The following is a 24,874-nucleotide window of genomic DNA, read 5'->3' as shown; positions in this document are numbered from 1 at the left end:
GGAGGTCGGGGGGGAGGGGGAGGGGGGGGAGGAGGTCGGGGAGGAGAGGGGGGAGGAGGTCGGGGAGGAGAGGGGGAGGAGGTCGGGGAGGAGAGGGGGGAGGAGGTCGGGGAGTGGGGGGGGAGGAGGTCGGGGAGGGGGAGGAGGTGGGGGAGGAGGGGGGGGAGGGGGGGGGAGCAGGAGCGGCAGATGGGTCGGGTCCAGTGGGGGGGGGGCGGGGGGAAAGCAGGAGCGGGAGTCGGCAGGAAGCAGGAGCTGGCCGTGGGAGGAGCCTTATTCACGCTGCCCCAGTGAGGCCATTCGGCCAGGGCTAGGGGCTGCATGCTTCAGGCGCCTGGAGCTACTGCACTTGCGCGCCCACTGTAGCGCGCATGTGCAGAGGTCCCGGCACTGTTTTCAGCGCAGGGACCTGGCTTCGCCCCCTACAGCTCCTGCTGCGCTGCGCCGAGGGCCAGAGGACCTGCAGGGAGCTGGAGAATACGGAGGGTTTTTTTAGGCACACTTTGTGGCGCGAAAAATGAGCGTCCAGCTCGGAGGGGCGCCCGTTTTTTATCGTGTAGAAACTCGGGCCCATTATTCCATTTTCCATTTTCTTGCTTACTTACCTGAGCCTGTCTATATCCCCTTGAAGCCTCTTTGCATCCTCCTCACAACTTACATTCCCACCTAGCTTTGTATTATCAGCAAACTTGAATATATTACATTTGGTCCCTTCATCCAAATCATTGATACAGAAAAAATTGTTGAATTAGGAACTATATTTTTAAAAAGCAGTCCTGAAGGTGTGTCTCTTTTTAAAACTACTACTGAAGTGTACCCTAGTCCTAAAGTACATTCAATGAAAGTGTTTATACTTCACTACTACATGACCATGGTTTAAAATCCATCACCAATTATTGCTTGCAGAGCATATCCGTATCTGCATAACCTATAAAGTGAACCTGTTCAATCATTGCAGCAATTTACATCTATAAAACATTCCTTAAGTGCTTGAAGATTTTTTTTTACTTAATAAGATAATGATGTTGTCACTGAGTAGAACAAGGAGAGAAATGTTGTGGAAGGTTTTAAAAAGAAAATCAAAGCATCAGAAGCATGGGCCCTAAAGAGGTTTTTAAGACCGGGTGGAAGCAATAAGCATTCATTTACAGAGAGAATTTCTGAGGGCAGGGGGTCTGAATCAAGGGAAAGTGATGGTGGTTTTGAAATGAGTTGGGGAAGCCTGTCACAGGATGAAGCAAGGCTCACCGTGTCTGTGAGCATGGGGCTAAGAATGGGACATATTTGAGAGTCCAAATATAGGGACATTGTGGAAGAGATTAGTTTGATGATCCTGAGAAGAGAAGAAGTAGGTGGTGGTAGAGCTATCTCTATCGATAGCCTCAGTTTTGAAAACTAAGTTAAGAGCTCCTTGTTTTTAGATGGACAGTTCAGAGAGTGTGTATATAATCTAAAATTTAATCTTTTATGAATGAAACATTGATGCTCAACCATGTTGAATCATACAATACATTGCTCTCTTCAGCCAAAACTGTCAACTACTCCAGGATCATTCTGGAAGGTGAGGCCAATCCTAGGCTCCTTTATTCGCCATGACCAATCGTCTCCTTAAACCCTCTCCCTCTTCCTCTGACTTTCTTTCGGATGAGACGTTAAACCAAGACCCCTTCTGCCCTCTCGGGGGAGTTATCCCGGTGTCCTGGCCAATATTTATCCCTCAATCAACAGAACAAAAAAAACAGATCATCTGGTCATTATCGCATTGCTGTTTGTGGGAGCTTGCTGTGCGCAAATTGGCTGCCGCATTTCCTACACTAAAACAGTGACTACACTCCAAAAGTACTTCATTGGCTGTAAAGTGCTTTGAGACATCCAGTGGTTGTGAAAGGCGCTATATAAGAACATAAGAAATAGGAACAGGAGTAGGCCATACGGCCCCTCGAGACTGCTCTGCCATTCAATATCATGACTGATCCGATCATGGACTCAGCTCCATCTCCCTGCCCGCTCCCCATAACCCCTTATTCCCTTTATCGTTTAAGAAACTGTCTATTTCTGTCTTAAATTTATTCAATGCCCCAGCTTCCACAGCTCTCTGAGGCAGTGAATTCCACAGATTTACAACCCTCAGAGAAGAAATTTCTCCTCGTCTCAGTTTTAAATGGGCGGCCCCTTATTCTAAGATCATGCCCTCTAGTTCTAGTCTCCCCCATCAGTGGAAACATACTCTCTGCATCCACCTTGCCAAGCCCCCTCATAATCTTATATGTTTCGATAAGATCACCTCTCATTCTTCTGAATTCCAATGAGTAGAGGCCCCTACTCAACCTTTCCTCATAAGTCAATCCCTCATCCCCGGAATCAACAGAGTGAACCCTCTCTGAACTGCCTCCAAAGCAAGTATATCCTTTCGTAAATATGGAAACCAAAACTGCACGCAGTATTCCAGGTGTGGCCTCACCAATGCCCTGTATAACTGTAGCAAGACTTCCCTGCTTTTATACTGCACCTCTTTGCAATAAAGGCCAAGATTTCATTGGCCTTCCTGATCACTTGCTGTACCTGCAAACTAACCTTTTGAGTTTCATGCCCAGGTCCCGCTGTACTGCAGCACTTTGCAATCTTTCTCCATTTAAATAATAACTTGCTCTTTGATTTTTTTTCTGCCAAAGTGCATGACCTCGCACTTTCCAACATTATACTCCATCTGCCAAATTTTTGCCCACTCACTTAGCCTGTCTATATCCTTTTGCAGATTTTTTGTGTCCACCTCACACATTGTTTTTTCTCCCATCAGCAAACTTGGTTACATTATACTCAGTCCCTTCTTCCAAATCGTTAATATAGATTGTAAATAGTTGGGGTCCCAGCACTGATCCCTGCGGCACCCCACTAGTTACTGTTTGCCAAGCAGAGAATGAACCATTTATCCCCACTCTCTGTTTTCTGTTAGTTAGCCAATCCTCTATCCATGCTAATATATTACCCCAACCCCGTGAACTTTTATCTTGTGCAGTATCCTTTTATGTGGCACCTTGTCAAATGCCTTCTGGAAGTCCACATCCACTGGTTCCCCTTTATCCACCCTGTTCGTTACATCCTCAAAGAATTCCAGCAAATTTGTCCAACATGATTCCCCTCATCAATCCCTGCTGACTCTGCCTGCTTCAAACACCAAATATGAGTTTGTGGATTTCTTTGTTTCTAAGATCCAGACCATTTTCCTTTCTCCTGTTCCACAGCTCCAAATGTCCTCTCGGTCTAGCTCTGAACTTGTATTTTTAGTATTATCCCCAACTCTTGCTTCCCACACTTTCAAGTTCATTTTGTTCTTGACACCGACCTGCTACTTCCTCGATTCTTTGCTGTCCCAGAGCTTAACCGTTCAATTATCCTAGCTTGGCTCCATTCTAGCTAACATAATCAGTGTTTCCCTTTCCAAGGGCATCACCCCTTACAAAACCAGTATCATCACACTTCTCAAAAGCCCACTCTCAACTCATGAGTCCTTTGCAACTACTCCCCATTATCCATTTTTCTATTTTTCTCAAGTTCATGACTGGGTTGCTGACTCCCAGCTCTGCCCATCTCATCCACAATTCCCTGTTCAAAACCCTCATGTCTGGTTTACATCTTTCTCAGCTCCAAAGTAGCCTCCACTAAAGTCACATATTGCATGCATCCTCTGTGATTATGACCATAGTATCTCCTCTTGTCCTCTTCATTATTTCCACAGTACGTAATACAGTTGACAATACCATCTTCCTCTAGCGCCTCCTTTCCATCATTTGGCACCATGGCTTTTCATGGTTGCGCGGCAAGCATGGAGTCAGCTACCACATGCTGATGATACCCAGCTCTACCTCCCCACCATTTATCTCAACTCCTTGACTGCCTCTATACTATCACACTCCTTGTCCAACATCCAATTATAGATGAGTTGCAAGTTCCTGCAGCTTAACATCTTTAGTCCTGCCGCAAACTCTGCTCCCTTGCCACTGACTCCATCCTTCACCCTCAGTTACTCACTCAAGCTGAATGGGACCATTACAACTTTAGTGTCCTGTTTCACTCTGAGCTTAGCTTTAAACTCACATCCTATCTGATTTTTCTCCACCTCTGCAATATTGCCAACCCCTTCCCTATCTCTCTAACTTTTTCCCTGAAACCTTTATCCATGCCTTCAGACTCTACTACTTCAGTGTTCTTTTTTGCTGGCATCCTATTCACTCCGTGCACTCAAACAAAAATGCTTCCCTTTTCTTGTCCTGCACTGCATTCTGTTTGTGTTCTCTGATCTGCACTGGGTCCTAGTCCCCAACTTATCAAATTTAAAATCCTCCTCCTCTTCTGAAGATCCCTCCTCAACCTGCCTTTGACCAGAAGCTTAACTGGATCAGCCATATCAACACAGTGACTGCAAGAACAGGGCAGAGGCTGGGTACTCTGCCATGAGTGGCTCCTCAGCTGACCCCTCAAAGCCTGTCCATCACCTACAAGGCTCGAGTCAAAGTGTGATGCAAAACTCACCACTCACCTGGATGAGTGCAGCTTCAACAATACTGAAGAATTTCAACACTGTCTAGAATAAAGCTGTCCATTTGATTGGCGCCCCTGTCAGTGGGCTTAAAGACATGCAATTATATTGCACCGTTCACAACCTCAGGGTGTCCCAAAGCGTTTTACAGCCAAAGAAGCACTTAATAGCCTTGCATCACTGGCGGACTGTGGCTGCAGGATGCACTGCAGCTATATTCACCTACTTGAGCAGCACCACCCTCCCCTACAACTTTCACCAGTGAGAAGGACAGGAGCAGCAATTTCTTAGGAACATCCCCTCCAAGCCACACACTAATCTGCTCAGACATATATCGCCATTCCTTCATTGTCACTGGATAAAGATCCTACAATTTTATACCGAATCCAATCGTGGGAGCACGATCGCTACAAAGAGTGCAGCTGTTCCAAGGAGAAGACCCACCACCACCAGCTAAGGACAACTAGCGATGGGCAATGAATGCAGCCTTGCCAGCGTAACCCACATCCTGAGAACCAATAATAAAATAATGTTTGCAGCTTTTGGAATTAAGTTAATGGACCTCTTCTGAGCTCTATGGGAAGGCATTAATATGAATGCAGAGTTAATAGGAAATCCATTACTGAAATTGGAAACTAGCTGTCTGGAACATATTAAGTATTTCACATCCAAGGTATTGATCTCTGATTTTAGCTGTGTGCTGGCTGACCACATTTATTAAATAGTGCAATTTAATCAGCTGAAAGTGAAAAGATTGCATTATAAAATGAACTGTGCAGTGTCTTAGCATGCACTTACAGATCTCTACAATAATAATAGTGATATCAGAAACTTAGTTTTCAATCCTACACGTTGCTGAGAAAGATAACCTCTTACTAACAAAAGTATCTTGAGGTTGCAGATGATGAGAGTTTTTGCACACCAAGTCAAAAAGGTTGACCAAAGTCTTGGCAAAACACTGACCGGAAAAGTACCAGTTCCACAGTGCCACTGGGCAGCTTCACCAGCTCGGTCTTGGCCTGGGATTAAAAGCAATTGAGACTTCTCTTGTAAATAAACAATTGTGATTGCTAATGATCCATACAAGCTGCAACATGAAATCCAGTGTTCAGAATAAAAGTTACAGCATGGGAAACAGTAACTCCTTGGAGAATTCATTTTAATGCTGCATTAACTGATCCGTCTCCAACAAAATGAAGTCACTGTTTCTGCCCATTTAATGAAGGCTGCAGCCATTGCAGTGTTTCAGTAAATGGAATTACTCAGTGCAATGGCCATTTAAGCATTAGCAAGAGTCACACACCATCCTGATTTAGATGTGGAATAAGGTTGTTTGTAAGGTATGATATCATTGCTATAAAGAAGGAGCAGAATTAGACAACATCCTGAAACACCTGAGTTAATGGAAAGAGTCTGTTATAAACCATCAAACACAGCACAGATGGATTTGAGAGAAAACAAGACATTCATAAACACAGCTTTGGTAGGAGGCTGTACAGAAACATAGAAAATAGGTGCAGGAGCAGGCCATTCAGCCCTTCTAGCCTGCACCGCCATTCAATGAGTTCATGGCTGAACATGAAACTTCAGTACCCCCTTCCTGCTTTCTCGCCATACCCCTTAATCCCCCGAGTAGCAAGGACTTCATCTAACTCCCTTTTGAATATATTTAGTGAATTGGCCTCAACTACTTTCTGTGGTAGAGAATTCCACAGGTTCACCACTCTCTGGGTGAAGAAGTTTCTCCTCATCTCGGTCCTAAATGGCTTACCCCTTATCTTCAGACTGTGACCCCTGGTTCTGGACTTCCCCAACATTGGGAACATTCTTCCTGCATCTAACCTGTCTAAACCCGTCAGAATTTTAAACGTTTCCATGAGGTCCCCTCTCATTCTTCTGAACTCCAGTGAATACAAGCCCAGTTGATCCAGTCTTTCTTGATAGGTCAGTCCCACCATCCCGGGAATCAGTCTGGTGAATCTTCGCTGCACTCCCTCAATAGCAAGAATGTCCTTCCTCAAGTTAGGAGACCAAAACTGTACACAATACTCCAGGTGTGGCCTCACCAAGGCCCTGTACAACTGTAGCAATACCTCCCTGCCCCTGTACTCAAATCCCCTCGCTATGAAGGCCAACATGTCATTTGCTTTCTTAACTGCCTGCTGTACCTGCATGCCAACCTTCAATGACTGATGTACCATGACACCCAGGTCTCGTTGCACCTTTCCTTTTCCTAATCTGTCACCATTCAGATAATAGTCTGTCTCTCTGTTTTTACCACCAAAGTGGATAACCTCACATTTATCCACATTATACTTCATCTGCCATGCATTTGCCCACTCACCTAACCTATCCAAGTCACTCTGCAGCCTAATAGCATCCTCCTCGCAGCTCACACTGCCACCCAACTTAGTGTCATCCGCAAATTTGGAGATACTGCATTTAATCCCCTCGTCTAAATCATTAATGTACAATGTAAACAGCTGGGGCCCCAGCACAGAACCTTGCGGTACCCCCTGCCATTCTGAAAAGTACCCGTTTACTCCTACTCTTTGCTTCCTGTCTGACAACCAGTTCTCAATCCACGTCAGCACACTACCCCCAATCCCATGTACTTTAACTTTGCACATTAATCTCTTGTGTGGGACCTTGTCGAAAGCCTTCTGAAAGTCCAAATATACCACATCAACTGGTTCTCCTTTGTCCACTTTACTGGAAACATCCTCAAAAAATTCCAGAAGATTTGTCAAGCATGATTTCCCTTTCACAAATCCATGCTGACTTGGACCTATCATGTCACCTCTTTCCAAATGCGCTGCTATGACATCCTTAATAATTGATTCCATCATTTTACCCACTACGGAGGTCAGGCTGACCGGTCTATAATTCCCTGTTTTCTCTCTCCCTCCTTTTTTAAAAAGTGGGGTTACATTGGCTACCCTCCACTCAATAGGAACTGATCCAGAGTCAATGGAATGTTGGAAAATGACTGTCAATGCATCCGCTATTTCCAAGGCCACCAAGTACTCTGGGATGCAGTCCATCAGGCCCTGGGGATTTATCGGCCTTCAATCCCATCAATTTCCCCAACACAATTTCCCGACTAATAAAGATTTCCCTCAGTTCCCCCTCCTTACTAGACCCTCTGACCCCTTTTATATCCAGAAGGTTGTTTGTGTCCTCCTTAGTGAATACCGAACCAAAGTACTTGTTCAATTGGTCTGCCATTTCTTTGTTCCCCGTTATGACTTCCCCTGATTCTGACTGCAGGGGACCTACGTTTGTCTTTACTAACCTTTTTCTCTTTACATACCTATAGAAACTTTTGCAATCCGCCTTAATGTTCCCTGCAAGCTTCTTCTCGTACTCCATTTTCCCTGCCCTAATCAAAACCTTTGTCCTCCTCTGCTGAGTTCTAAATTTCTCCCAGTCCCCGGGTTCGCTGCTATTTCTGGCCAATTTGTATGCCACTTCCTTGGCTTTAATACTATCCCTGATTTCCCTAGATTTGTTTAGAAATGCACGTGCCACACCAATTCACTACAGTGCTCGAGAGTTGAGTTTCTCAGGTGCAGATCACCAGCAGAAAGACCATGCTAAAACTGTCCTGGATCAGGCTATCATTTTAGAAATGAAGAACAATTTGGGAGGTAACAACACTACAGCGGCATCAATACAACTTTAACAAATACAGATATGAGGGCATGAGGAGATAGTTTGAAAAGTTAATGATCCTTTTTCGGTTATGGTGAATATGATCAAACTGACAGTAAGCAGAGAGGGACTGGAAATAAGAGAGATTGAAGTAGTGGTACAGCTTAGACGTAAGGGACGGTGGAATGATTCTAGCAGGGCAAGAGATCTTATTGGTATCCAGGGAACAGAAGATCTTAGACTTCAAGGAAATGAAACCTAATGTCTGTCGTAATGGTCGAATAGAATAGAATAATGAAGGGAAGTTCTTAACCAAAATTACTTCAAGTTCAAATTAGCAAAGTGAGACAGAAATGCCAAAAGGATGGAAGGAGGATTCACAGAAGTTATGAGAATCCAAAAGAAGAGTGAAAGTAGTTCAACCAGGGACAAGCAGCAAAGAATGTTTATATTTCCTTACTGGTTAGCAATATATAACCCACTTCTGATCAGTTAATATAGCTGTTGGTAAGATTTCCTAAATGTTGTGATAGCAATTATTTAATATTTAGCAAAAGAAGCGGTGCCGGTTTCTCTGCTACCGTTGCTAAATGTCTGGTGTACTGATGACACATATAGGCCAGAAATATAGCAGGTTCAGTCTCTGCTCTGTTAGCTGATCTCTCTGCTCCTGTGTGAAGGAGGGAAAACATAGGGTTTCCCCTTCTGATCACTATTGAGTGACTTCTGAACAAACGTTTGCATGGGTGAGGCCCTTCCTGTCCATGATGTGATACACTGGAGGGTAATTGTTCTCTTGCCCCACCTATCCTATTGCCTTCAGAAAATAGCTGAAATCAAGCATTCTAACCACTCTTGGTAGAGTAGGTAAAATGTACGAGAGGCACTACAACCTCATGCCTTAACTAGCATTCACAAACTGATTTGTACTCTTGGGGTTTTGTCATTCAAACATATTTCTATTGGTATAGTGCATGTGTAGATGATACTTCATGATTCTGTGGGCCTGGATTCAAAGCCTGTCAGCGCTGAAATGTCATACAAAGAATGTGGTTAATAACATTGAAAAATGCCATAAATAAGCTTTGATAAACCAGCATTTATTACCCATCCCTAATTGCCCTTGACAAGTTGGTGGTGAGCCGCTGCCTTGAACCGCTGCAGTGCTGGTGAAGGTGCTCCCACAGTGCTGTTCGGGAGGGAATTCCAGGATTTTGACCCAGCGATGATATGTTTCCGTCAGGATGGTGTGTAACTTGGAGAAGAACTTGCAGGTGTTGGTGCTCCCATGCACCTGCTGACCTTGTCCTTCTAGGTGGTAGAGGTCGCGGGTTTGGGAGGCGCTGTCGAAGAAGCCTTGGCGAGTTGTTGCAGTGCATCTTGTAGATGGTACACACTGCAGCCACGGTGCGCCGATGGTGGAGGGAGTGAATGTTTAAGGTGGTGGATGAGGTGCCAATCAAACGGGCTGCTTTGTCCTGGATGGTGTCGCGCTTCTCGAGTGTTGTTGGAGCTGCACTCATCCAGGCAAGTGGAGAGTATTCCATCACACACTGACTTGTGTCTTGTAGATGGTGGAAAGGCTTTGGGGAGTCAGGAGGTGAGGCACTTGCTGCAGAATACCCAGCCTCTGACCTGCTCTTGTAGCCACAGTATTTATGGCTGGTCCAGTTAAGTTTCTAGTCAATGGTGACCCCCAGGAAGTTGATGGTGGGGGATTCAGCGACAGTAATACTGTTGAATGTCAAGGTGTGGTGGTTATACTCTCGCTTGTTGGAGATGGTCATTGGCTGACACTTGTGTGGCGCGAATGTTACTTGCCACTTATCAGCCCAAGCCTGAATGTTGTCCAGGTCTTGCTGCATGTGGGCACGGACTGCTTCATTTTCTGAGGAGTTGCGAATGGAACTGGACACTGCCCTCAAGCAAGTCAGTGCTCGGGATTGAGAGTTCCAGAAATACAATGTAACTCTCTTGCTGTATAAGATCTTTGAGAGTTCCCGTAAATCATATTTGCATAGTGTCCCAAGATAAGGCTGGGTGCTGAATGGTTACTCTGCATCCGTTTTCAATGCTGACAACAATGAATTTATGAGCTGAAATAAATGTGATACTGAAACTGAATTTGTTAAAGTTGATATATAAACATGGGTTGGGTTGCTGGTCACCACAGTACTTAAAAAAAAAACAGAGGCTGTGTTATGCCATCTACTAGATCATATATTTAGCATATATTTGTTGAGGTCTGGGACATTTCTGTTAGACTGGAAGGAGGCTCATGTAGTGTCTATCAAAAGGGTAGCAACTTAGAACCTGGGCATTATAGGGCTGGTTAGGAATTGTTCGAGCCTTGGGATGTTTTACTATGTTAAAGGCGCTTTCTAAATGCAAGTTCTGGTTGTTGTCACGATGCCCTGTATGACCATTTGGAAAGACCAAAAGTTATTGGGGAATTCCAAAATAGCTTTTAGAAATGGTGGTCCTGTCTGACCAAATTGATCAAATTATTTGAAGAAGTCATAAAATTGGTAGCCTGGTAGACATAGTGCATCTTGATTTCGAAAAAGATTTTGAGTAAATGCTGCACAGATGGCTATTGAGCAAGGCAGTTTCCTAGGTCAGACTTCAGACTAGATTGCAAAATATTGGCCCAAAATTTGCAGTTGACGGTATAGCTACTGAATATGCCACCGACCTACAAAAAGAATACGAACTTACCTTGTGCGAGGTCCCATACGTAGACTTGCTGTTCGAAATAGAGTTGCGCGCAGAATATTGCATCACTAACCTCTGGAGCGCAGTGTTCAGCCTAAGTGTAAGGGAAAACGCCCCTACAATATCCGCTCAAAATAAACCATGCCCACAGAAACCTCTTTCAGCCTCTCGCATTGACATTACATTTTAAAAATGTTTGTAGCTTATGTACATTTCCATTATTTAAAAAATCCACGACTGATTATCATGAAGTACAAATAAAAGTACACAAATAGTATTAGTATTAGGCAGTCCCTTGTATCCAGGATGACTTGCTTCCACACCAAAAAAGGATGAGTTCGCAGATGTTTCAATGAAGGACCTAATATTCCAGATCCCGAACTACATCCTGAAGGGTGGAAGATGCCTGTGGGTGGATTTTTTTAATGTGTGGTGACCGTTGCACATCAGCCACCACACGGGCTTGACACAGCTAGGTCTTGGTCCGGTTACACAGTTACAAACACAGTTACAAATTACAGCATTATTTGAATAATCTAGAAACGTACACATTTGTGCATGTGAGTGAGCAGCTATGCAATCTTCCAAAGACTAAGTTTACAGTTTGACCTTTCCTTGTTTTTTATGGTGGATAAAATTCCACTCACAATATAAAATTCCCTTGAGTGGAGGGTTTGCAATCGGATCGTTTTCCTTTGGGGAAAAAGTGGTTATATTTAATTACTGTCACCTATTAACTGAGGTTTTGCTTCTGAATCAGCTTGATTACAGAAAGCACAGAATAATTCTTATATGCGTGAAATGGTATGGAAGTAACAGCAGCAGGAATGTATAATATAAAAGTGCATGTGGAAATCCCGATCTTGTGGTATATTTCACTGGACTGCTGAATTCTCTTCTCAAATTTGCTTTTCCAAATTCCTGGACTTCTCTGGACATCAAGAATATGCTTCTGAACTGGACTGCACTTGGATTACACCACAAGACATCTGCTGTCTCTCTGATTCTGCTGCTAAAAATGTTTTTAAGTAATCATTGAGTCACCTTCCCCCGCCCCCCCACCCACTGATTCGCTCTCCTGATTTTCCAGCTTTGTTGGTGTTTGACTAGCTGTTATTTCTCTGCTGATCTGGATAACTCGTTCTACTGGGTTTTCAGCTTTGTTCGTCATTGGCTAGTGGTTTTGCATTTCTCTGCTGCTTCTGATCTACAGTGACCTCCGACTTCGCCATATCCTTCTGCACTGCAACCGATTCTCATTCCCACGGCAATAATCTCCATCCTCCAATTCTCTACCCTACAAATAGCTTCTGGATTTCACTCGTCCGCTACACCTGTTTCCGAACTTGGACAACAGTTTCATTGATGCTCCGTGCCAACTCCATCATACCTCCGTCACATTTTTCCCTCCACAGGACCTCTGACAATAACTCTGGACTCCATACTATTGTCTCCAACTTATCTTCTATGACTAGGAAATATGTATCCCAATAATTGGTAAATAACCAGGCCTCTCTAACTTGAGATTTTCCCCTCTGTCCATTCCCGTGCACATTGTGGCTGATGCTCTGGACCCGAGCTGATCACTTCTGTTCCACTTTTTTCTCCCTCCTCTATCCCTCCATGACTGCTCTCTCTTGTCATCATGCCTCCTTTCATCTTTTGCTCTCTTGGGTACTATGCCCTCCCAAATCCCTACCCCAACCCTTGATTACTCTGCAAACTTCCTACTCTCCTGCTGCTATCCCAGGCTTGAATCCCTCTTCGATAAGCCTACAGCTTCCCTCTATGGCTCTCTTAGCATCCCCTTAAGGGACCACCTTGGCACTCGTCGCTGCTTCCTCACGAGCAGCAAATCCAACTGTCCCATCCTACGCTCGATGACTTTCCCGTCCAGCGCACTGCTAGGGGCTAAACTAGCCGATCTCTTCCCAGCGCTGACCCTGTGGATGTTGGCAGTGGATCAGCCATCAGCAATCCTCTCTCCATCTCCCTCCAGAAGGCCCTTGCCATCAATAAGCTAATCGTAGATGATTGCACAACGTTGTGAGCCTAACGGCAACCTGGCTGAGGGGTGATGCCACCTTACCTCGAAATGAAGTCTCCCTGCCTGGTTATTACCTTCCACCACTTGCCGTGCCCAGACTGCTGCAGTGGCAGTGTGGCTCTCATCACTAAATCATACCTGTGTCTGTCCTGCTACTCCTCTGCCACTTTCTCCTCCTTTGAGCATTTTGCCTTATTCCACCCGTCTCGCCTCACATTTAAAATTCTCTTTCTTTACTGCCCACCCAGTACCATATAGATGTTATCACCGAGATGCCTTTACTGCCTTCTTCCCCCAGCCTCTGCACCGAGCGACTTCTCACCCTCGGTGATTTCAACCTCCATCTCAATTCATCATGCTCTCTCTCCTCCGATTCTCCCTTAATCTCTCTCTCCATGTAAACTCCCCAACCCATATTCATGGTCACCCCCTTAGTCTTGCCATCTCTCGTGGCCTAGCTATTCCCTTCGTGTCAACCTCAGATAAAAACATCTCTGACCACTTCCTTGTATCACTCTCCACCTACATCTCCCTTCCCCTACCCCCAACCCTACTTTTTTCTGTATCCGCCCCTGGAAAAAGCTCTCTCCCAACTCTTATAACTGCATGCACAAAATCTCAATTGTCCAGACTTTGACCCTCCAGTCACCACAACGTTTCTGCAGATACCGATCTGCTGAACCACACCCTCACCACCACCACCTTTGAAGCCCTAGTCTCTATAAAACCATTATACTCTCACCCTGGCCATTCCCCGTTATGGCCCTCATCTTCGCTCCCTTAAGTCCAAGAGACACAGACTTGAATGGATATGGCGGACAACTGGTTTAGCCATTCACTTCACCCCCATTGCTCTTGCCTCCTCCAGCCCTGCAACCCTCCGAGAATTCTGCACACCTCTAATTACTCTTTTGCATCCCCGATTTTCCTCGGTCCACCATTGGCGCCTGTGCCTTCAGCTGCCTCTCCCTTTTCTTCACTCTCTCTCGCTCTCTCTCTTTCTCCCTCTCTCTCTCTTTCTCCCTCTCTTTCTCTTTCTCCCTCTCTTTCTCTCTTTTTCCCTTTCTCCCTCTCTTTCTCCCTTTCTCCCTCTTTCTCCCTCTCTCTCTCTCTCCCTATCTCTCTCCCTCTCTTTTTCTCTCTCTCTCCACCTCCCTCTCTTTCTCTCTCCCCCTTCCTCTCTTTCTAATTTTAAGATTCTGCCCCCTTGTTCTAAATTTCGCCACAGAGGAAATATCTTCTCTCTACTGCATTAAATACTTTTATGATTTTAAAAACTTCCATTAAATCACTCCTCAGCATTCTAAACACAAGGGAATACAAGCCAAGTTTATGCAACCTGTCCTCATAATTGAAGTCTTCAATCCCTGGTATTATTATGGTGCAGCTATGCTATACCTCCTCCAAAATCAGTACAGGTTGAACCTCCCTTATCCAGAATCCTCGGGACCCGGCCTGTTCTAGATAAGGGATTTTTCTGGACAAAGGGTGGTCACATTAAATTGGATGGTACAGGTACTGAGCAAGGAGATATCTGGGCTGGCTGGCTTGTGGCTGGGAGTGTGGCAGAGAGATCTGGGGGTGGCGGTGGCGATGGATCGTGGGGTCAGGCCAGCGATTGTGGGAGTCGGCAGCGAGGAAGGACTTCAATTTGTTCATGTCGGAGTTCTGTGCATGCGCCACCCGGTGGCCGGGAATGGTTCTGGATGAGGGGTGGTTCTGGATAAGGGAGGTTCAACCTGTATATCTTTCCTGAGGCTCAGTGCCCAAAACCAAATGCAGTATTCCAGGTGAGGTCTAGCCAAGTCTTTGTACAGCTGTAGTATAACTTCTTTCCCTTTGTAGTCCAGCCTCCATGAGATGAAGACCAACATTCCATTAGCCTGTTTGATTACTGTACCTGTGCATCAGCTTGATTTTTGTACCTCAACACCCAAATCCCTTCCTCTTCCACAGATCCTAATCTCTCGCCATTAAGGAAATATTCCGATTTGTCTTTCTTGGATCCAAAGTAGATGACCTCATAGTTCCCCACTTTCAGCTCTGTTTGCTACAGTTTTGCGCACTCTTTTAATGTCTACGTCCCTTTGTATCTACCTGCTCCCATCTACACAACTTCTTATGGCTCCCAGACTCAACTTTTTAAAAAACTGTTTATCGTATTGATACTTGCTTTTATATAGCACTTCACAAAGCCTTGCTCAGAATGGATATTTGAATGACGCCATGTTTTATGTTCTAATGTACACGTACAATATTGGATGCTAAAGAAAATGCTACTGGGGGACAGAAGGGAGAATATCCTTTGTCAGTGTCAAATTCGATCAGTACACGGTTAGTCCTTTATCCTCATAAGATTTTTGAATTTGTTTCTGCAGCTTTTTCTCTGCTTAATGTCTGGGAACATCCAAGGATAACAATTTCAGTATTGAATATACTGAAAACTGAACGGTAAAATGCACTGAATACATCAATTTAATTAACCCCGTACCCCACCCAGTTATAGAGCTTTCAAGTCCAAGTAATCAATCGAATTTTCATTCAAATCCTACCCTCCCAAATGTGTTTAAACAATCTCCACTCTCCAAATGCAGCTTACATATTTTTTGTAAAGTTGAAATACCTGGTGTCAATGTAAATAACTGCGATTTTCACACTTTTTTCACTTCAGTTAAACTGCGAAGAGGTGCTGGTACAAAAGGCTGGCTCCCACAATATCATACGAGCAGCAGATATTTTCTTCTGTCCAAGAAGACAACCATCTGAGGAGTGCTGGCTGATTGCAGCAAAAGCTCCCAAAGCATGCGGCTCTGACTGTAAAGCACATGGAAATTCTGTGGCTCATTATGCTTATAAAAGGAAGGAAGTAGTCATGTGGGTTGGAGAGTATCTTTATTGAAATGGTGTATAAACTGCTATTGAAACAGAACAGATTTCAAGCTGATGATTGTGGTACTGGGATATTCTGATAAAATATGGGCTTCTGTGTGCAGTATTATTTTGGGATTATTTATTTTACCTTCCTGTGAGCCCAGGCATGACTTTTTGAATAGTGTCAGTTACCCAGCAGGAAACAGTACTGTAATTGCACAACCTCTTCAATAGTTTATAGCAGCAGAAATAATGTCCCAGGAAGTCAAAAAATAGAGAAATGCCATCAGCCAACAATGTGTGCTGACCTTGTGGTCCCCTTGCCGAGCCCAGTTTTAGCGGAGCCAGCAGTTTATACAGCACCTCCGAGGTAAGGTGCTGCAGGCTTTTTCTCTACACTGTTGTGCTGCTAACTATGTCACTTTACCACCGGTGAGGTGGCTATTGATAATGCTGATGAACTTGATTGAATTTTTTGAAGCAATAATGAGGGTAGTGCGTTTGATGCACTCTACATGGATTCTAGCAAGGCATTTTACAAGGTCCCACATGGCAGGCAAGTCAAAAAAGTAAAAGCCAGGGCAAAGTGGCAAGTTGGAATAAAAAATTGACTGAGTGGCAGGAAGCAAAGGGTAATGGTCCTTGGGTGTTTTTATGACTGGTAGGCTGTTTCCAATGAGGTTCCACAGGGCTCAGTACTGGGTCACTTGCTTTTTGTGGTATACATCAATGATTTAGATTTCAGTGTAGGGGGCATGATTAAGAAGTTTGAAGATGATACAAAAATTAGCTGTGTGGTGAGGAAGAGAACTGTAGATTGCAGGAAGATATCAATGAACTGATCAGGTGGACAGAAAAGTGACAAATGGAATTCAGTCTGGAGAATTGTGAGGTTAATGTATTTGGGGAGGGCTAATAAGGCAAGGGACAACTCAAAAAATGTTAGGATACTTAGAAGTTTAGAAGAACAGAGGGGCCTTGGAGTGCATGGCCACAGATCTCTGAAGGTAGCAGGAAAGGTCGATAAGGTGGTTAAAAAGGCATAAGGGATACTTTTTTCTATTAGCTGAAGCATAGAATATAAGAGCAGGGAAATTATGCTAGTTATATGCCACAGCTAGAGTACTAGGTAGAATTCTGGTCACCACATTACAGGAAAGATGTGATTGTACTAGAGTGGGTACAGAGGAGATTTACGATGATGTTGCCAGGTCTGGAAAATGTTAGCTATGGGGAAAGATTAGATAGGCTGGGGTTGTTTTCTTTGTAATAGAGGAGGCTAAGGAGAGACCAGGTGTATAAAATTATGAGGGGCTGAGATAGAGTGGCTAGGAAGGATCTATTTCGCTTAATAGACGCACCAACATTAGCATCCTCAACCAGGCCAACATCCCCAGCATTGAAGCACTGACCACACTTGATCAGCTCCGCTGGGCAGGCCACATTGTTCGCATGCCAGACACGAGACTCCCAAAGCAAGCGCTCTAATCGGAACTCCTTCACGGCAAACGAGCCAAAGGTGGGCAGATGAAATGTTTCAAGGACATCCTCAAAGCCTCCCTGATAAAGTGCAACATTCCCACTGACACTTGGGAGTCCCTGGCCAAATATCGCCCTAAGTGGAGGGAGTGCTTCCAGGAGGACGCTGAGCACCTCGAGTCTCGTTGCCGAGAGCATGCAGAAATCAAGCGCAGGTAGCGGAAGGAGCGTGCGGCAAACCAGTCCCCCACCCACCCTTTCCCTCAACGACTATCTGTCCCACCTGTGACGGGGACTGTGCTTCTCATTTTGGACTGTTCAGCCACCTAAAGACTCATTTTTAGAGTGAGAGCGTGTCTTCCTCGATTCCAAGAGACTGCCTATGATGATGATGATGATGATTTCCCTTAGCAGAGGTCAATAACCAGGAGTAATTGATTTAAAGTAATTGGTAGAAGGATTGAGTTGAGAACTTTTTTTTAAACCAGATGGTAGTGGGGGTCTGGAACTCATTGCCTGAAAGGGTGGTAGAAGCAGAAACTTCTGTTGCATTTAAAAAGTACTTGGATATGCACTTGAAGTGCCATAACCTTCAAGACTATGGACCAAGAGCTAGAAAGTGGGATTAGGCTGGATAGCTCTTTTTCAGCTGGCGCGGACACAATGGGCCGCATGGCCTCCTTCTGTACCATAAATTTCTATGATTCAATTACAGTGATCTCCATCTCTCCTTATGTTGCAATAAGTGAAGCACTGTAGCAAATGACCGGAGGCTTGAGGTTTACTTGCAGACAGAACAGGTGTCTGATATAGAGGAGACTACACCATGACCAGTGATTGCAACATACTGGGTTAGAGGAAGTACATGTAAATTGCTGTTTAATGCAGTAGTGTTTGGGACTGTGCTAGTTGTATGGGAGTAGGTAAATGAGCAGGTGCTGTATCACATGTGCTTGTATGGGAAGGTGTCAGGGGGTGGAGAGCAGGTAACAGGGGTGATGGAAGTGTGAACCAGAGTGCCACAGAGGAAACGGTCCCCTCGGAAAGCTTGGAGTGGAGTGGAGTGGAGTGGAGTGGAGTGGAGTGGAGTGGAGTGGAGTGGAGTGGAGGGCAAGATGATTTGGTGGTGGAATTGTGCTGGAGGTGGTGGAAATGGTAGAAGACAATCTTTCGAATATGGAGGCTGGTTGGGTGGAAGTTGAGGCCAAGGGGGACCCTATCATGGTTCTGTAAGGGAGGAGAAAGGGTGAGGGCAGAAGCATGGGAGATGGGATAGACTCATTCAAGGATCCTATCAACCGTGGAGGAGGAGAAACCTTGGCTGAGGGAAAAGGAGGACATTGCAGAAGGTCTGCTGTCAAATTAATTGCAAGGCTAATGGTGTTCGCCGCTATTTGTGCACTAATGCGACAGCAACCTCTGGCGAGAGCAGATGTGTGATTAAACTCAGAAATCCAAAATTTGCTGTCCAAGATGCTCCGCTCGCCTTAGCTTTGCAAAAACGGCATCTTGCTTCCAAGGTCACCATTGAAATGCGTTGAGCAGCATGAAGTTGCTGAACTTACACAGTAGATACGAGCTAAACTCGCTGCAGAAAGTTACAGCTGGTCTGAAGTGACGCAAAGAGTCTGTTTTGGAGACATTGAAAGACTGCGTGTTTAATTAACCCTAGATTTGCAGTCGGATTCATTTTAACAATGTGTTCACTGCCAATGCCAATGAACATCTCTAGCACCTAAAATTAACTATTAGAACTGTGGAATCTCATTCCTTCAGGTTTTGATTGTTGTCAGATATTTTAGCGATGTGAAATATTAAATAATTGTTTTTAACTTTTCCTTTGTCTCCTTCTCTTAATCCAATCTTTCTTTCCCGCTCTTTATTTTGCTTTCTATACCTGATTTGGCATTGAATTCACCCTCTCTAATTTACACTACCTTCTCAGTCCTTGTATTATAATAAAAACAGAAAATGCTGCAAATACTCAGTAGGTCAGCAGCATCTGTGGAGAGAGACTCCCTTCCTAACTCCCCAAAGCCTTTCCACCATCTATAGGCACAAGTCAGGAGTGTGATGGAATACCCTCCACTTGCCTGGATGAGTGCAACTCCAACATCACTCGAGAAGCTCGACACCATCCAGGACAAAGCAGTCACTTGATTGGCACCCCATCCACCACCTTAAACATTCACTCCCTCCACCACCGGCGCACCGTGGCTGTATTTATAAGATGCACTGCAGGAACTCGCCAAGGCTTCTTGGACAGCATCTCGCAAACCCGTGACCTCTACCACCTAGAAGGACAAGGGCAGCAGGCGCATGGGAACACCACCTCCAAGTCACACACCATCCTGACTTGGAAATATATCCCTGTTCCTTCATCGTCACTGGGTCAAGATCCTGAAACTCCCTCCCTAACAGCACTACGGGAGCACCTTCACCACACGGATGCAGTGGTTCAAGAAGGCGGCTCACCACCACCTTCTCAAGGGCAACAAGGGATGTGCAATAAATGCCGGCCTTGCCAGCGAAGCCCACATCCTGTGAATGAATAAAAAGAGCCACATGTTGAACCTCCCTTATCCAGAACCACCCCTCGTCCAAAATTATTCCCAGGTGGCACATGCACAGAACTCCAACATGAACAAATTGAAATCCTTTCTCGCTGCTGACTCCCGTAATCGCTGGCCTGACCCTGCGATCCACACCCCCCACCCCCCCATGATCTCTGCCGCACTCCCAGCCCCAAGCCAGCCAGCCCCGATATCCCCCTGTACCTGTACCATCCAATTTAACGCGGCCAACCCCTCGTTCGGAAAAATCCCTTATCCAGAACAGGCCAGGTCCCGAGGGTTCTGGATAAGAGAGATTCAACCTGTATTTTAATGTGAAGGAAATCATGATTTAGTGTCTCAACTCCATTTCAGCCATTGCTACATGCGCTTTTGTGGAATACTGAGAAGTACCCAATAAGGAAAGTTTTCCAAGCAAAACTGTTTTTGGGTTATGGCATTTATAACGTGCTCTGCCCATGATCCTGAGATGCATAAGGGCCATAAGCTTCCACTCTGTAAAGAAGGATTCATTGGCTGTTCAAAGAATGTCCTAGCTAAACTGGTTTAGTGCAGTTCTTGCTGGATGTGGAAAAGGAAAACAATCGTTTTGCTGTAAAGTTCACAGCTCAGTAAAAAAGAAAAGAAAACTTTCATTTGTATTGCGCCTTTCATGATCACCGGAAGTCCCAAAGTGCTTTAGAGAAAATAAAATATTTTTTGAATGTAGGAAACACAACAGTCAATTTGCATACAACAAGGTCTCGCAAACAGCAATGTGAGGGCGACCGGATAATCTGTTTTTTAGTGATGTTGATTGAGGGATAAATATTGGCCAGGACACTGGGGATAACTTCCCAGCTCTTCTTCGAAATACTGCCATAGGATCTTTTATCTCTACCTGAGAGAGCAGACAGGTCCTCGGTTAAACATCTCATCCAAAAGACGGCACCTCTGACGGTGCAGCACTCCCTCAGACTGTACTGGAGTGTTAGCCTAGATTTTTGTGCTCAAGTCTTTGGAGTGGGACTTGAACCCACAACCACTGACTGACTTGAGAGTGCACTTTGAAGGCAGAGACCGTGGTACCTGCTTTATGTGGATTCAGGCTGATTTAGAAATATCTTGGTTTGAAACCAACATCTGCAGAAGTAAGCCAAATTTATTTTAAGTCAACAAAAGTGCAGTCTTTGTTCCTGTGATAGCTCTGGTTTTTCACACATTTTTGTGCCGAGACACTTGTTCGATAGAATTATTGGAAAGCCGAAATAGTTTTTTTAACATCTCATTTTCTTTCTATCCCAATACATTTAAATCTTTGACAAATCAGGTGTAGTTTTGTAAGACGGGTTGTTAATCTTTCTGTGATGCATTTCAGGTTACTTGTGATTGATGTATTTGAATGGAATTGGAGTCATCACATTGAGGTTTTTCACTTCCTGTTCAGACAGATGAAGCTAATAACTGAATGTAATGCTGGTGTTTTTCGTACTTTCTAACAAATAACATTCCCATTTAATCATTTCATTGCCTTTAAATGGATACATGTCACATTACACTTGTAGTTTTAGGAAGTGTCCCAGCTTTCAAAGATGGAGACTGATAGATTTGAAATACTCAGTTTAAAAATGGAAACCTTACCTTGCATCACAGTAATGTGCAATGACAGCAAGCTTTATGATTAGTCATTCCATGTAGCACCATTCTGGTGAAGCATTTGAGTTTGATGTGAATCCACAGACTCTCCCTGCTTTCACATATCAACAACTACATGCTGCATTTCACCTTGGAAAAGATGATTTTGTCACAAGCAAGCAGCCCGTCCGTCCCTAGCTGGCAGCTGGAGCCGACCTCGGCAGCTTGTTGATTTTATGAGGAGTCGCTTCAGAGAATTTTCTTAGAAAGGGGAGGAGCTTTTAGCACAATACAGATTGGCTGCCATGGTTGACATCAGTTCAGTTACTTCTGAGTGCTGTTTCTTGATTAGATTGTGACTGGCAGCGACTTGCTTTTTAAAAAAAAATACTGGACTTGTTACAAGGAGCTTAGGAGCTACATGATTGTTCTCTCACCTCCAACTACTGTCTTTCTCCACCGCAGTCTGCCTTGTGCTCTCTGCTCTCCGGGTACTATTAAAGTTAATGCTCCTCTGAACTTTCCTCATCTAAACTCTACACTTGCTAACTTAACATGCTTTTATGTTTGTCGTCTCTGTCCAGACTTTGGGAGATCCTGTGCTCTGGCTCCCTGCCATTAAATTGCCAAACCAGCTCTTTTATCCAGACAGCAGAATGATAGTCGCACAGTTTAGTGACCTTCCTATTCTGTCGCCGTGTAAATGAAGCCGGTTTCCGCAGTGTATCTGCCAGGATGTCAGCCTCCTGCAATCTGACGGCAGAAGTGCCAAATGTTTGTGTCTTGCTGCATGCTCCTGCTCCCTGCATCCTCCCTCTGCTGGAGTCATGGCTCTTTTCTTTGTCTCCTATTTTAACTTGCGCTTTCCCTAAATTTCAAATCCTTGGAATTCCTGACCTTCAGTTTCCCTTCCTCCTATAATCTTAAACCTTTAAGCTCGCACTCGTCACCTAATTACAGTTTTCTGTTTTATGTCATCTTCTCTCCCACTCTATTAAACCTTTGTTGAAGCGTCCCTACTCTCTGCACACCTCCGTTTCCATTTCCATCCCATGAAGGCCTCTTGACAGTTTTACTGTGCAGCACGGTGAATTAGTACCATGATTAATAACTGGAAAGGCCACAGCGAGCTGTTGTGAACTACTATGCAGATAGATGTAAGATGAAATTTAAAACATTAAGCAGGGGTGAGACAGTCACTGTTCTGGATCCATATTGATTTAAAAATGTTTCTTTCATTTTTAATGTAATGTTAGCAACTTTAACCAAAAGCAATTGGGAGAGAAGTATCTTCAACTTGTACTGTTCGTGGTAAAAGAATGAATGGAAACGGAACAGAGGAAATCTGCTGTAGGACATAAACCATAAACTCTCAACAAATTGAAAAATACCTTGAATGTTTGAGTGGATTAACAAGTAATAAGCCTGTGAAAATATTGACCCGAAATGGCATAACAACATTCACGAATGATGGCAATAATGTTAATGTTTAACTACTCTTTGTAACAGAAATTAATTAGTGGGGATCAGCCCATCTTTATTATTGCTACTCTCTGTCCAAAACTCTAAAGTTGGCAAATATCTGCAGTGCTATCTTTGCTGCAAGAACTGGCTACTTGCACAATACGTGCAAAACACACACACACACTGAATTTCAAAATTACAGTCTGGGTTCTTTGTTTCTGAAGTTTATCTTTTTGACTTTGTTCCCTACTGAGAAAACATCTCCTGTGTTTGTGTTGAAACGATAAGAGGGAAAGGACCAAGCTTGAACCATAGCTACTGACATCGCTGCTGGGCTGTTAACCTTCAACTGTTAAAACTACCCAGTAAGAACACCCCGCCAGCTTGCAATGCAGGCCAGGTTCAGCTGGTGATAACACCAACATTACATACACGCCAGCCTGGAAAACTGGCATAAACTGACCAACAGCTGATGCCTCAAGAACGGCCTGCTTATGAATCTGGCGTATGTAAACAGTTCCGCAGGCTTTGTAACTTAAGTAGTCGCAGCAGTCCTTCACTCATCGGAGGGTGAAAAAACTAAGCACATAAAAGCTCGTGGGGAAATCCAAATGTTGAGGAACTGGTCGTGCGTTTCTAGTGCAGTCTGGGACGTGCTTCTCCCACATCACTTTGAATTTTAAGCACTTTTAAAATGTCACACACAGCAGATGTTTTAATATATTTTTTTAAAAGGAGCAACTGACATTTGGATTTTCAATGGCCAACCAGGTTATCACTTCCGAAAAATGACTTAAGTAGTCACTCCTACATCCAAAATGCTCCTCCCAAGTTTGCAAAGGCACTTCAACCCTCACGCCCTGACCTAGTATCAGAGATACTGGACTGCAGCAAACTCTCTCTCCTTTCACTGAGATACTGCTGACTCTTGCAGCCCTCCTAGTTAATATTCTTTCCCCCTCCAATCAATCCGACACCCTTCCCCTCCAACCCAGATCCAACAGGCACTCCTCTTTCAGCCTGCAATTCAAGCTTGCACACTTCCACCCTGCCAATGTTGATAATCTCACTCTCGCTCTCCTGCTCCCATTAATGTTAATAATTCCCTTCCTAACCCTCCCTAAGTGCTGCTCCCAGCTTTTTCCATTTTCCTTTGCCTTTCATTTCCCCACTCCTCGCTCTTTCATTGCTATCCATTCTTTCATCACTATGCATTGCACTTCTCCTCCCCTCTCCTCTTTCCTCCATTCCCCCTTCCACTCAGCTTGATTGCCATCCATTTCCCACTGAATGCCAATGGAATCTTGGCTTTTATTGCAAAGGGGATGGAGTATAAAAGCAGGGAAGTCTTGCTACAATTATACAGGGTATTGGTGAGGCCACACCTGGAATACTGCGTGCAGTTTTGGTTTCCATATTTACGAAAGGATATACTTGCTTTGGAGGCAGTTCAGAGAAGGTTCACTGGGTTGATTTTGGGGAAGGAGGGGGGTTGACTTATGAGGAAAGGTTGAGTAGGTTGGGCCTCTACTCATTGGAATTCAGAAGAATGAGAGGTGATCTTATAGAAACGTATAAGATTATGAGGGGGCTTGACAAGGTGGATGCAGGGATAGGGGAGACTAGAACTAGAGGGCATGATCTTAGAATAAGCGACCGCCCATTTAAAACAGAGTTGAGAAATTTCTTCTGAGGGTTGTTAATCTGTGAAATTCGCTGCCTCAGAGAGCTGTGGAAGCTGGGACATTGAATAAATTTAAGACAGAAATAAGACAGTTTCTTAAACAATAAGGGGTTATGGGGAGCGGGCGGGGAAGTGGAGCTGAGTCCATGATCAGATCAGCCATGATCTTATTGAATAGTAGAGCAGGCTCGAGAGGCCGTATGGCCTACTGCTGTTCCTATTAATATGTTCTTGGT

At 44.4% G+C, this 24,874-nt stretch overlaps 2 protein-coding genes across 3 annotated transcripts in view; one reads left to right on the top strand and one right to left on the bottom strand.

The window, feature by feature from the left end:
* The window catches only part of LOC139276980 (beta-1,3-galactosyl-O-glycosyl-glycoprotein beta-1,6-N-acetylglucosaminyltransferase 7-like), a 35,528-nt gene extending 13,733 nt beyond the window's left edge, over positions 1–21,795 (bottom strand). The window contains exon 1 of the mRNA XM_070894976.1: positions 21,497–21,795. The gene's annotated coding sequence lies outside the window, so the exon portion shown is untranslated. The remainder of the gene's footprint in view (positions 1–21,496) is intronic.
* rtf2 (replication termination factor 2) overlaps positions 1–24,874 on the top strand; it is a 174,544-nt gene that overhangs the window by 79,237 nt on the left and 70,433 nt on the right. The window lies entirely within an intron of this gene.

Source organism: Pristiophorus japonicus, chromosome 12, assembly GCF_044704955.1.
Source record: "Pristiophorus japonicus isolate sPriJap1 chromosome 12, sPriJap1.hap1, whole genome shotgun sequence".
NCBI classification, from domain to species: Eukaryota; Metazoa; Chordata; class Chondrichthyes; family Pristiophoridae; genus Pristiophorus; species Pristiophorus japonicus.
Note: the sequence above shows the minus strand (reverse complement) of the source record. Positions and strands in the feature narration are given on the sequence as shown.